The 14,457-nt window shown below is 29.3% G+C and overlaps 1 protein-coding gene across 2 annotated transcripts in view; it reads right to left on the reverse strand.

Annotated features, from left to right (window-relative positions):
- LOC106789337 (inactive dipeptidyl peptidase 10) overlaps positions 1–14,457 on the reverse strand; it is a 127,874-nt gene that overhangs the window by 76,925 nt on the left and 36,492 nt on the right. The window lies entirely within an intron of this gene.

The raw sequence follows: 14,457 nt of genomic DNA on the forward strand, positions 1-14,457 counted from the left end.
TTTTTTTTTTTTTTTAATATTCCTCTCGAGTATAAAGTTAAAATATATTTTAAACCATTGTTAATTGATGTACAATAAAAAGATTTTAATTAACGATTTAATTAAATCCAAGTAAAATTGAAAAGCACTTAAAAAATAATTCCGATAGACTTTCAATCATGAAATAATAGTTATAAAAACGTATCCGTTATAAATTTTACATTATTTCGTTTTTCATTGTATAAAAATTTATTCTACGAGGCTTAAATTATATATCTATTTTAGATTCGCTATATTATTAAAAAATTAAAAGAAAAAAATAACAATTAACAAAGAATCACACTTTTTCAATATACATTTACATAAGTTTTAATAAAAATATTCAATTTGTTCGCGCGAATATTTATATTTGACACTGTATGTCTGAGAATGAATATTTTGGTGAAATATTTAAACGATCAGTTAATACATTTAAACTGTGTATCACAAGATAAGGTTTTATTAGTCTCTAAGATAATCCTTCATTCTTGTTTCGGCTTTCATAGAGATTTGTCCTTGGAATACGGGTTATAGTGTTCTGGACACGAATATCTTAAATGGTCGAATACTCGCCCCATTCAAACGTGAAATCAGTAGGGATTATAAATTTTCACCTTATCCTATTAATTCTTCTTCGGATCAAAGATCAATGTATATATAGTAGGAGCATGATTAACCAACATGATCAAGGAACTAACGACGTGGATAAATTGAGGTCCAACGGATAATCGAGTCTAGGGTTGAATATTTTTCATTTCTTTTATGCAAGATAAAATTTTCTTCTATGGTTTTTTTTTCTTTTTAACATTAATATGTATACGAATACATATCGTCTACATATGTATTAATATAAAGAAATTGTTTTATTTTTTATATCTATGTGATAAAAATCATGCCTGTGTTTTAAAATATTACTTTCAGTGCACTGAAATAATGAATTGTACTAAAATCATTTCAAGTCATTTTTCTGGTAAGAATTGTACTAACTATGAAACATTTCAGTATTACTAGCTGAACCATCTGCGGGTTTTTTTTTTTAAACACCTTAGTAAGATTTCCTGCTATGTCATAATATGTATATATTGTATATACCTTATATTTAAAAAAAAAATGTATATTTTATATATTTTTAACAGTATATTTATTTTTTCACGGAAAGCTATTGAAGATAGTAATATTCTTTTAAAGAACATTTAACAATTTTCGTTTTTGTCGATCACACAGTTACAGTCAATACAAAGTGTTATGTCTTAAGTATGATCAGTCAAAAATCATTAACTATACCTTTGGTCCAAAATAATTTATGTAACTTACATCGTTTAAAATTTCATAAATAATTTAGAAACAAAATTTTTAAAGTATCAATTATAGTGTGTGAAAAATTACAAAAATAAATATAATTTTTTCCAAAATTCAATTTTTCACATTAAAAATTAATTTAAAAAAATGTTAATTAATGACTTTTGACTGAAAATAGACGATGTATTGTATTGGATATGTATTACAAAACAATATTTATATATTTTTATATTGTTATCTGTTATTGCTTTATTAAATTTACACTTTAAAAGTACTTTTTTTTTATTACGTAAACTTTCATCCATACTAAATCGTTTATTACATCGAAACGTTATTCAAGATATTGTAAAAGCCGATTTAAAATTAGGTATTCCTGTTTCGAGAATCCTTCATTCTCGTTTAGGCTTTTCTAGAGATTTGTTATGTGATATAAGTTATGGAAACAAATATCCTAAATGATTTGACGTGAAACTAGGTGGAGGAGGAGGAAGAAGGAGGAATTATAAGCATTTCCCTTAACCTTTTAGTTCTTCTTCAGGTTAAAGATCGATGTATCTCTTCTTCAATAGGATATACCAGGAAATTACCTTCCAGGTGAGGCTTGCTATCGTTGTCATGGAAACTAGGCTTGGCCCTAGCACTTCTAGGTCAGGGCCGAAGCTTTTGCCTCGTCGGTTCTTCTATTGCACGCCTTCTCATTCTCTTCACCGTGTCGTCTTTCCTCGATTGGATGAATCTAGATAACAGGTGTGTGTTTACGTCACTTTACTTCCAGTAGAAATTTCACTGAGATTTTCAATCGATTTTCTCAACCCCTCCTCTCTCTCTCTCACTCTCTCTCTCTCTCTCTCTCTCTCTCTCTCTCTTGCATACCTTTTCCTTTCTAGATTCATCAATTATTTCAAGACTTAATATTTCCTTCCGTCTTGAGTAATGTTCGGGTTCCTCTATCACAGTAAATTTTATCAAGTAGGGGAAGATTAAATATTCAATTTCAGTTTATATTTTTTCATATATTTCCCTTTATAGTTGTTTTAATTATTTCAAGGCTTTGATATTTCTTTGCATCTTGAGATATGTTCATATTGTTCTATATTAATTATTATTTTGCATCAATTGTTATGTATTATTATTTTATTCTATCTTATAGTTAATTGATTATGTAAATTTTAACACTAAACGTATCGAATTTCATGTATATCTATTTCTACCACACGAATCAAATGAATCATCTTCAAAAAATCATATATTTTACGATATATGTATAGCAAAAATTATATCATTTATGTAATAAGAATTTTTGATTCATTAAATAGTACAATAACTTGTAAGAAATTTTTCCAAAAAATTGACAATCGGTCATTTGATCGGTCATGGTACGTTTAGTGTTTTGTAGCAAATTTTACAGTTTTATTCATTATGATTAATAATAGAACTATTAACAATTAGTGTAAACTCTCGTTTCTCAGTCACAATTGCTCGTAAGTGATTAAATATTTTATGCAATAATTATTAATATTCTTCTTTTTTTAAACGTGTGTTAAATGTCGATTCGAGATAAATAAAATTATATTAAAAGAATTACAATTTCATTATTTTTTCTAACTTCATAATAAAGCGTTTCTAACCGAACTCAAAATAACATATTTTTCTTTTTATTTTCATTTATAGAATATGTTTCTACAGTTTGATCTGTAAACTTTTCGAGACACCCATTATATAATATATAAACAAAAAAACATAATCTTATTTTCGTTCAAATTAACAAAAACAATCTTATTATTTATCATAGAATCGTGTGAGATTCGAGCATCCGTAAAATGAGACTAATAAATTTTTGCAAGAAAACTTTTAGCAAGATGTGATCGTTAATTTTCCTTCCTTATGAATCGTATTAATTTCGTAATTTGATGCGATAAAGAGTGCCTAGAAGTGAGAAGAAGTCTTGGAAAGTTTAATGAGATAACGATTATCATATTAATAGACTCGTTCGAAAATTCGGTCATTATTAAATTCAACCAGCTATGATATTGCATATTTCAAATTTTCACAGGGAAAAGCAACGAGTTATTTACTATATATAATAACCAATTGACTTTCTTGCTAATTAAAAATTACTTTATTGTTGTACACGTAGGTGAAATACCACCACAACGCTTGTAGAAAACTATTCATGCACCTCTACCGTTCGTCATTAATTACTTCGTTCAGACTCGATTAAACTTTGACGCGTTAAAGTATGTTGCTTATTAAGGTTACTAATTTAACGTTTGCACGTTATAACAATGCTTATATTATCAAGATTACTAATTTTCTGGCGTCGAATTTACATGACCTGCAATTGGTTTCATTTGTTTTATCGATTTAATTGAAAGAGTAATATTTGTATAGGAAAATGTGTGTGTTGCTCATTCTGATAACTTTAATGATGATGATGATAAAAAAAAAACAAAAAAAAATGTAATAGATCTTTTCTCACAATAGTTATCGAATTAAATGGTAAATTACTTTCTTTTCTTTTTTTTCTTTTTTTTTTTTTKTAAAAGTAACGTAAAAGCTTCGACATTCCATCGGCGTGGCCCAAAAATGCAAATCCTTCCCGAAGGATTAGTGACCTCTTTGCGTGCTGGAACAGAAAATGAAATAACTCCGCAACCCTTCGTAATTGGTCCGGCCATTGTCCCGGTAACTTCAATACACTATAACTATCATTTTCTTTTATTATTACATTCGTGTGTCATTTAATGTACAATTTGGATATTATCGTGACAAATATTTATTAAATAAATACTAAATTAACGTCGACAATAATGTTTTTCTCGCGTTCTCTTTTATTATTACATTCTGTGTGCATTTAATTTACAATTTTAATAAAAACATATCAAATTTTATACAGCAAAATTCTAACTTGACATATTGTTATATTTGTCATTCACTCTTATTGCTTATCTTTAATCTATAATTTTATTATTATCGTGTGTAAAATATTTGCTAGAAAAATTCTAACTTGACGAATTATAATATTCGTCGTTCTCTTTTAATATTACGTTACATGTTTTGAATTTATAATTTTAATAATATCGTTTAAAATATTAGTCGGAGTAATTTTTAATTCGTAAAAAACTCTTCATTGCTCAATTCGACGGATTAAATAAACAAATTGTTCAACATACTAGAAATATATCAAATTGCGCGACAGGTTTAATTAATATCTTCTATTTTTGTACACGGCTGAACTTCAACATCGTAATTTTTCAAACTAATGCAGCAAGAAATGTTACCAGGAAAAAAAACGAATCCGCAGGAAAATCCAGCAATTAAATTGAAAAGTACGACCCTATTAATCTTATCGATTTTTTTGTTGTTGTTGAAATGAAGAGCTACTTTTTCATTTTTATTCGACGTTGGGGAAAGAAAAATATAATTCGTAGAAAACATATCAAATAATTCGACATCGTGATACGATTTATCACGATGAGAACTATAGTTATAGATAATATATTATATTCGCTACAATAGTACTAGGATTTATAGGAACAAAGAAATGTAATGCCATGGAATGAGATTGAATTTTTGTTGTTGTTATCGTCTTGTTATCATAATAACAAAAAAATCGATCAATATTCATTTTGAATCAGCATTTCAATACTTTCTCCTACTCACGTTTTTATAATTAACTCGTATCGATTTGTTATTATATTCGTTTTACATGTTTCACTGTTAAAAATTAGATTCATCATTTACCGTATCATATTTTAAAAGTAATATACTAAAAAAAATAGATATTATTTTAATAATAATTAATTAAATAAGTTATTTTCAAATTTTATAAAATATATCTTGATATATAATACCATAAAATTAGCATGTAAAGTGTTACCTTCTTCGAACGGTATTTTTCTTTCTTTCTGGTACGCTTGATATTTTCCTCGTTGAAGGAAAGGCTTATGTAATATAAGTAGGGCTCATGTTGGAACTCAAAGCCTACCTTACGGTTTTTACCAAACCCTTCCGTTATCGTTTTCTTATAACACAATTATGAATTTTCCGACTTATTGACGATCGCGTATATCCTTAATATTTTGTAAACCCATAAACTATTTAAAAGACTTTCGCTTTTATTATTAACTCTTTCAAGGCTATCGCCAATTATATCCGGCATTTACTAAATAATTCACACTGGCAAGTGTCGATTATATCCGACACCCATTAAATGATTCATACTGGCTCGCATCGATTATATCCGGCATTCACTAAATATTAACACTATATTATTTAACGATACAGGAATTAGATACCATGCATTTAACTAGCGGGCAAGACAAAATTCTTGACACGTATTCGTCTTACAAAAACACTCTGGGAGTTCCAAAGATGCGAGACACCTTGAACGTGTACAGTGTGCACTAATGGCACGACGACCCATTCATTAATGGCGTACTAATGGCTAGTTCCATCGTCGCGAAAAGGATTTATAAAAGGACCCCGTTAAAATTCTAAGAATCGTGCTTCATCTGGATCTCACTCCTGAAAATATAACCGATTCTTTATAAGATTCTCAAACTAATCAGCCTTCTAAGCTGTACTATTCTCATTAAATAAAGAACTAATTCTGTGTATTCTAAGAAAGGATTTGTTATGCGAAGGAGTAAATGCATTAGAAAATAGAAGTTTGAATAGAACAGAAGGAAAGATCCGGAAATCAGAAAAGACAGGGTATTTTTTCTGTTGAATTTGCACTAGTTATTAAGTCTGTACCGAAAAATATAATTTTTCTATCGAATCCTGTACTTCAGTTCTGTGTTAATTAGTCTGCATTCAGTATTTGTTATTAAGCCTGAATTCTGAATCTTGAAAATTTTAAATAAATTCGTAAGTAAGTAAAAGTAAATGATGAACTAATGCCGTAATTAGCTCAATTGAAATTCTGTTGGATCGTTTGATATTTATCGAATATTATTCATCCTCCATTGAATTTAATTCTTATTGAGATTATGGTTGGTGAATTTGGTGAAAAGGGTTAATGACTGTTAGAAGGCTTCTGTGGATCGTACATAAAACACAATGGATGTTGGAATTATAGGAAGCTTTTTACAAACGATTTTTATGAATGTAACACGTTATTGTATATCAAAAAGGAATCTTCTGTTTTCATACTGCACCGGAAAAATCCCAGCACACGCTTTTTAACCACTAGATATCCTTAGATAAAACGCTCCAGTTACGCTACATTGACGCATTGATTAGAACCAAAATTAAACAGTGATAAACTCTTTATTTTAATACATTATCCTTTGCGCACTAAAATGCAGAACAATCTTGTACTTTCGCATCCTGTTCAATTATATTTATTAACTTATCAGTATTCACCATTCTGCTAACATTTCTTGAAAAAGGCCTTACGATTTACCCAAAAAACTAATCAAATTCCCTATGATGTAACGAAAATTTTAAAGGGGAAATAATTTATTTTCATTAATAATAAATGTATGAGTATTAATTATCAAAATTTAACTATACTTGGAAAGTGACGTTTTAATTTATTCAAAATATTGAACAAATGATTTTTTTCTTCCACGGAGACTATTTGCAAAATGTGTAAATTTAATTAGTTTAGTTATTTCACGAATTTTTAACACAAGAGTCCTAATTTATAAATTCTTAAAGGATCAGTTTGAAATTTAGGGCAATTATTTTTGGAATGGTAATTAAAGCGCGTGTAAAATTCTGATTACTCTGTTTCCGTAGAAAAAAAAAGTTTACGCGTACATTTTAAAACTTGTAATAATTTATGTCAAGCGTTAAGCAGAATTAAAATTTAATTTCTTTCAAAAGTCATAACGAGACAACGTTTCGTTGCGATGATGATGCAATGAGTTTGTTGTTTCACTTCGAGTAATTATTATTTAGTTATACTTTTTAGCAAAATATAAATAATTAATAAAACAATATGGAAAATTAAAATAAAATATTTAACATCGTTGTTCATTGTCAGATTATTTGAATAAAAATATTTGATTTTTTATTGAAATATTACATCCTATTTAATTAATTAGCTGTGATTGACAATTCTGCTCGTCATCTGGAAAAAGTAATTACAATTTGCTATTTAAATTGTTTTACCCAATACCATTCAACGATAATAGATTGAATTTTTTCTTAATCACTTTTCTAAGTAATTGATTTTTTTATGTGTTTTATTTATGTGTTTAAATAAAGAAAATAAATAAATGTTATATTTTTACATTATAAAATATATATATATATATTTTACAATGCATGGAAGCATAAAATGTCGTACGTTAACCCATTAGCATCATAGCTCGAAATGCACGACAAATTTCATAAATCAAAGACCCTGAATTAACGGTCAACACGTATTATCCCGCATTTTATTTCAATTTATAAAATAAACACATTATTTTTACGTTTTAATTTAAATGAAAAATAACAAATAAGTATTACAGACAGCGAGATACACGCGAACAATAATTAAAAAAGATCAAATTTACATTTACCATGCGTTTTAGCTACGAATTTTGTACCGTACCGTTGGCTGGATTCGTATACGGATTATTATTCCACGTTTGATAATAAGTGACAGTAAATCGTGCGCGGATTAATCATACCGCTTGTGGTTGCTAAAATAGATTTAAAAAAAAAAAAAAAAAAARAAAAAACAACAACAACAAAAGAGAAAAAAAACGAAAGAAACGAAAACCGGGAAAAAATTAAAACGATTCACGGAGCACAAAAAAAACGTTCGAAATAAAATCGTTAATGTATTAAAACAAAGAGTAGCAAAATCAAATAGAAATAAAAAGAAAGATTCTACTAAAAATAAAATAGAATGAACAATAAATCACACCGTTCGATGCAAACGGTTAGAATAAAAGTAATGTTAAATCGGTGACTCGTTAAAATAAAAGTAAGGATCTTCGATAGTTCTCGAATAAACAATCGTATCTCGTTTAAAATTCTCTTTTCAAAATTCACGATAGGCACTTACTTACCCGAAGTTACGAATATCTTTCCTTCTACCTTTCTTTTTTCTTCACTTTTTCTCTCGCATGAGTTTTAAAAGATATTCCAATACGAAAAAGAGAGAGAAAGAGAAAAAGAAAGAGAGAGGTTGGGAGGAGAAGATGGAGTAAAGTGAGTGAGGAGGAGTGGGGGGAGAGGGAAGAAAGAATAAAAGGAACAGACAAGATGACGATATCAAAACGGAAATCTCGATATGCAGATGACAAAGAGTGAATATGGAGCACGGACCCGGAACAATCGTAGCGAAGTTTCCACTCTTGCAGTTTCCTCTCCCTCTCTCACTCTCTCTCTCTCTTTCTCTCCTTTTCTCACTCTTACTCTTTCACTCTCCTTCGTGGAATATTCAATTGCCCATTCTCTACCTCAGTTTCCTTGGCCAAATGTGAATGGAACCAAAATTCGCCTTCAGCCAATTCTAACCCTCCAACCTCCCCCCCCCATCACCGCCACCCCCACCGCCACTCGTCACGCTATCCCTTCTGTTGCTGCTACTTCTTCTTCTTCTTCATCTGCTTCTTCTTATTCAACGTTCTCCGTTTCTCTCACATCTCTTCAACATCTCATCCTCTTGTTGGCAGAACTAAAAGCCATTTTCCTCTCCTCTGCTTCTTAATACTTCATTCCGAATGTCGAGAGGGGTGGCACTCATCCTCTCATTTTGAACTCCTTCGGGTGTTACGAAAACTGGCGTCAATTAAATTGTCCAGATCGAATATCGTTGTTCCTTCAGAATCAGGGAGAGGGAGAGGGAGAGAGAGAGAGAGAGAGAGGGAGAGTGTCTGTTTTGACCTAATTGTTAAGAAGATTTAAATATTCTCATAACTTCACAAGTTTTTCACTTTATCATGAATAATTTCTACTTAATTGGAACTTTCATAAGATCTTAATACTCATTTTGATTTCCAAATATTAATGTAAATGTTAGAAAAAGAAGAAGAAAAAAATTTAATATATATTTACAATGCCAAAGTTTTCGTTATTTATCGCATAGAGATGCTATTAATAACAGAATAATATGATTTATAATAAGATTTTTGTTTATATATCGTAGTTAAAATGGAATTGCTTTTAATTTCAAAATATTCAAACGAAGGACGGTAGTGTAGAAAAATGTTATACGTTAATGATACAAATGTTTGAATTGTTTATTGTTTAGATCAGTAGTTCACAAATTTTTTCGATTCTCGGCACCATGCTGAATTCAGATTTTCTTCAAAGTGACCTATGTCAAATTCTGACAAATACATATTGCTGAAAAAAGAATAATTTATTGCAATGATTAGGTAAATATAAATAAAACATGTTTTAGACAACAAAAATAACTTCAAAATTAATTGAACAAGTTCAACTATTTATAATAATTAGTAGGATTAATGAGCCTAATTTACTTAAATTGTGGACGCAAGAATCAACTTCTTTCTTTTTCTGCATTGATTTTCGCACAATACTTAGATTTTATCATAGCAACTGCCAAAAACCAAGTTTCATGAAAATGATCAAAATTGTATAATATTTCGCGATGACCCTGTGAGAAAGTTATGGTTCCTCATAGTCCCGAGTTGCACATTTTGGAGTATATACTATAATAACAATATGATGAGATTCATCGTGGAGTCTTTGTTCAAATATCGAGATTAATAAATCTTTACGGTAGATTTATTTTACTATTGCAATTATACACTGGACCACAGAGATGCGGTGTATAATAATTATGTTTCGGTATAAACAGACGAATATCGTAATTATGTATGCGACCACGTACTAGATGATGCGTCATTAATTACCTTGTAATATTCTATTGTCACTTAAAAACAGTACGCGCGTTCTGCATTTAGGATTGTTGGTCTTCTATTTTAACATGTGTCAGGTACTCTGTTATCGGGATACTAGGACTATCATTAAAACGTGTTGTTTGCAACAGATGTTCATCTATTGTGTGAATTTGGTTTACTGTTGTTATTTAGATTAATACTAAATGAGTAAATAATAATTTAAAAAATACAAACATCTTGTGCGTCAAAGTGATGTCTTTTATTCGTATAAAAAATATCACTACAAATTTATCAGATTTTTTTATTATACTAATTCTCAGTTTTTTCAGAGAGATTCAACTAAATCTTATTTATTAGTGAATTTGATTATCGTTAGTAAAATTAATTAAAAATACTTAGCAATTATTTTAAAAACTTTTAAAATTTTGTGTGTAAAAGTGATGTCTCCAATTTATATAAAAAAAATATGACTACAAATTTAATGCATTCCTTTGTCACGTTTTAATAAATTTTCAACGATTCTGAAATTGTTTGAATAAATTGCTTTGTTAATTATTTAATTATTCTTGAATAAATTTTGGCCGAATTCAAAAAATTTGAATTGAAAATATTTTGGAAACGTGTACTGGTAGATCCAAAAAAAAAACGAATTCAGCACTCGAGAGAAATGGAAGTGCGCTAATAAACGTAGAATACGAATGGTTGAATCGTGTTAGTGGAAAGAGCGAACATAGATAAACGTTTAGGTTTTTTCTCACCATTGTCCTTTCTCCTTTTATCTCTTTGGTTTAGTGGAGAGTGCACCACCGAAGTCACCATTATCCACTTAATGACTTCGAGGATTACCTGGGGTTTGACTTCATATAACGAAACGATTATTCTGTACCGTACTTTGACCTTTTCCTTTATTGCACACGTCAACTGTGAGACATAAACTGTGATAGTTCATTGTAACACACACACACAACCACACACACACACGCGCCAGATAAATTAATTTATTTGAAGATTACAAGAAAATGTGAAGAACGATAAGAACACTTTCGTTAAATGGCTGCCATGTTGTAAACATCAACTGTGAGATGCGACAAGTCATTGTTACACCATTTCCTAATAAACTAATTTATTTGAAGATCTCGAGAAAAAAGAGAAAAATAGGGAGAACACTTTCGTTAAATGGCTGCTTTATTTCGTTTATTTGTCGTCAAGTATCCTTGTGCTTCAGTTAACGAAATGTTAAAATAAGATGTTGTTGAATCTGTACAGTAAATTGAATTGAATTTTAATAGAAGATGTGGGGGGATTTATTATTATTATCGACTACAAATCTAATGCATTATTTGTTTACTCTAATTATCTGTTTTTTCATAAAATTTAAACTCATCCAGATAAATAATATTATTGAATTTTAATATTGTTTTACAAAATAGAAATTGACTTTTCAATTACGTTATAAAACTGCTACACAGTACTAATGTGAAATAATATTCGACTTATTGAAAATTGAAGAAAAAAATTCTTTACCTTTCAATATCGAATGCATAAATGATAGACTAATGATCGTAATAATGGTATTCGTTTCAAGCACACACAGTCAACTACTTACAAGAGTACTCATCTGTGAATCATACAAACCGAGATTGAACCTCGTTCTGGTAATTTCGATTACTTCTGCTAGATGGATAAAGAGTAAAAAATAAAACGATTCACTCGAAACGAAAGAGAAAAAGAGAAAGAGAGAGAGAGAGAGAGAGAGAGAGAGAGAGAGAGAGAGAGAGAGAGAAGAAACGAGGTATGATTGAGTTCAGTGAGACGTTTTGAAATTGGTATCTCGTTTCGTTGCTATTTTAATCATTCCTCGTAATTACGGGTAGTGTTTTCTTTTGACAGTTCTCTTTTCTGACCATTCATCGAAGTTTACTTTCCATCCCATTTTTACGGAAGGCTACTTACTACCTTCCTCTTACCAATTCTATCTCCTCTTCCTTATCTACTTTTATCTCTATTTCGCTTTATCTATTTACGATCCAAGCTTAATTTCGTAGTAAGTGTCAAATAACCGCTTCTAAAGTTAACTAGTTTTATAGTCCTCTTCAAATATTTCTTATGCACACCTTTCAAATAATTTAAAACAGTGCTGTTTAAAAAAGATATATAATAATATACAAATTGACTTATATTTTTAGATATAAAAGTAAATAAATTATTTATTTTATTTATTATCATATTATTCTCTATATTCAATTCTTAAGATTAATTATTTAATACATTATTGATGACACGTCATTAAAATGCTAGCCTAATACTTTTTTACAATTTACAATAATCATCTAATCCCTGCTACCTGATTTTATAAACATTTTTTTTTAAATAATACTAAGAATTAATTTATCATTAAATCATTCTTATATTTCTTACATGTGGTATTTCTGATATATTCATTCTGACAATAATATTTTAATTAGTGCTATAACTATTGTGGCTTAATAGTTAGCATGACAATCCCATAATTAATAAACTTAAAATGATAAATAAGATTACATAATTTATGTACATATATATTTTACTGTTATGAGCACTTGCAAGGAATGTAAGAAAGTATATTCACATCCGAGTTTGCTAGAATGGCATAATCTATTTCTATCCGTGCACTGCATTTGGAACCTGAAAATCTAGCAAGCTTAAATACCCATGTGATTTTAATAGCTCGTAAGATAACTTTATATAAAGTGATTAGGGATACAATCATATTTTTGGATCTTTATAATGCAATTGGACTTGAAATATTTAAAAAAAAGTGCAGGTATTATAGCGAATCCCATAATTAAGGAAAAGTTCAAAAATATTGAAGATTGAACTTACACAACATATTTTCACTTCACGAAATCAGAAAATTCGTCGAATACTGAAACACGATGAATAACCTTCAGAGTATGTGAAAAAAATACTACTATCTTATTACGAACTAGTCAGGTAAATTACAAATTTAGTTGAAATGTTATTTTTTCATTTCGATAAATCAAAAAATTTGTAAACAACTAAAACACGAAGAAATAAGAGATCTAACTATTATAATTATTTACAATTAATCCTCCGGTTAAGAAAATGTTATAAAAAAAAAGAATAAAATATCGAACAAACACGCTATATTTCCACTTAAAAAAAGCCAAACTAATTTGTTGCCAATTGGGGAATAAAAACAAATTACATAGAAAATATGTCTAAGATGTACACCTTGTTATAATGAATTTCCCGACTGAAAAGATAGTGGAAAAAAACGAAACACAAAACTGGGAACAAACGATTCATCTTTCCACTTGAAGAGACCAGAAAATTCGTCAACTATTGGAACACGATGAACTGGAAGATCAAAGTGGCAACATCTTCTCATACAGCAGGTAACGACAATGTCCTTGAAGGAATCCTATAGTAACTACTACTCTCTGTGAACCTTAAGGCTATTGACATCTATTAGAGCAATCGATACGCAATCGGATGTTAATCGATCAATCGCTAACTGAACTGATTACGAAACTTCTCTGCAGGCTCAGGTTCGGATAATCTAGCTTTCCGCATATATCATAGATAAAATCAACTCTGAAATCAACTATACTAACCAACTGTACAATCAACTATACAATAAAATCAATTTCGGTAACAAAGCCAACAAAGAAAATAAAAGAGAAAAAAAATAGAAAGTGTCACGATCATAGTTTACGATCGAAGTCACGTGATTTCAATCCAGCTCAAACGTACATCACCGGGTACTATCAAAAGTTTGGAAATTCGGAAGAGAAGTGTTCGAAATCTAATCACCGATCGGGAAACACCATTACCCATCATTGATCACGACGATAAATGACGAACCAACGATTTCCTATTTTTCCGTTTCGGATAGAATTTCGAATGTACAGTCTATAATAGAAATTGGTGCCGATTTATGGATTTATCTGTGAAAGTGCATAAAGAACAGCCATTCTAAATACACGTACTAACTATACAAAGCAAATCGTTTAGATATAGTAACTTGCAGTACGATTCTATTGCGATCTAACTTTGAGTTGAATGGAAATTATGGAGGAACTGCTGCAATTTTGCGTAGATCAGAAAATGATCGATGCGGTGAGAAAGCTATTGACGTATAAGAACGGTTTTCAGTACAATAGAATCCGTGAAATAATAATAATAACAATAATAATACTATAAAGTTTTAATAATTATAATATAACAATAAAAATAATATAAAATAGCGATAATAATTATAATATAATAATAAAAATAATATAAAATAGCGATAATAATTATAATATAATAATAAAAATAA

The sequence above is a fragment of the Polistes canadensis genome, unplaced genomic scaffold, assembly GCF_001313835.1.
Source record: "Polistes canadensis isolate GaletaPanama2010 unplaced genomic scaffold, ASM131383v1 scaffold_178, whole genome shotgun sequence".
In the NCBI taxonomy this organism is placed as follows: domain Eukaryota; kingdom Metazoa; phylum Arthropoda; class Insecta; order Hymenoptera; family Vespidae; genus Polistes; species Polistes canadensis.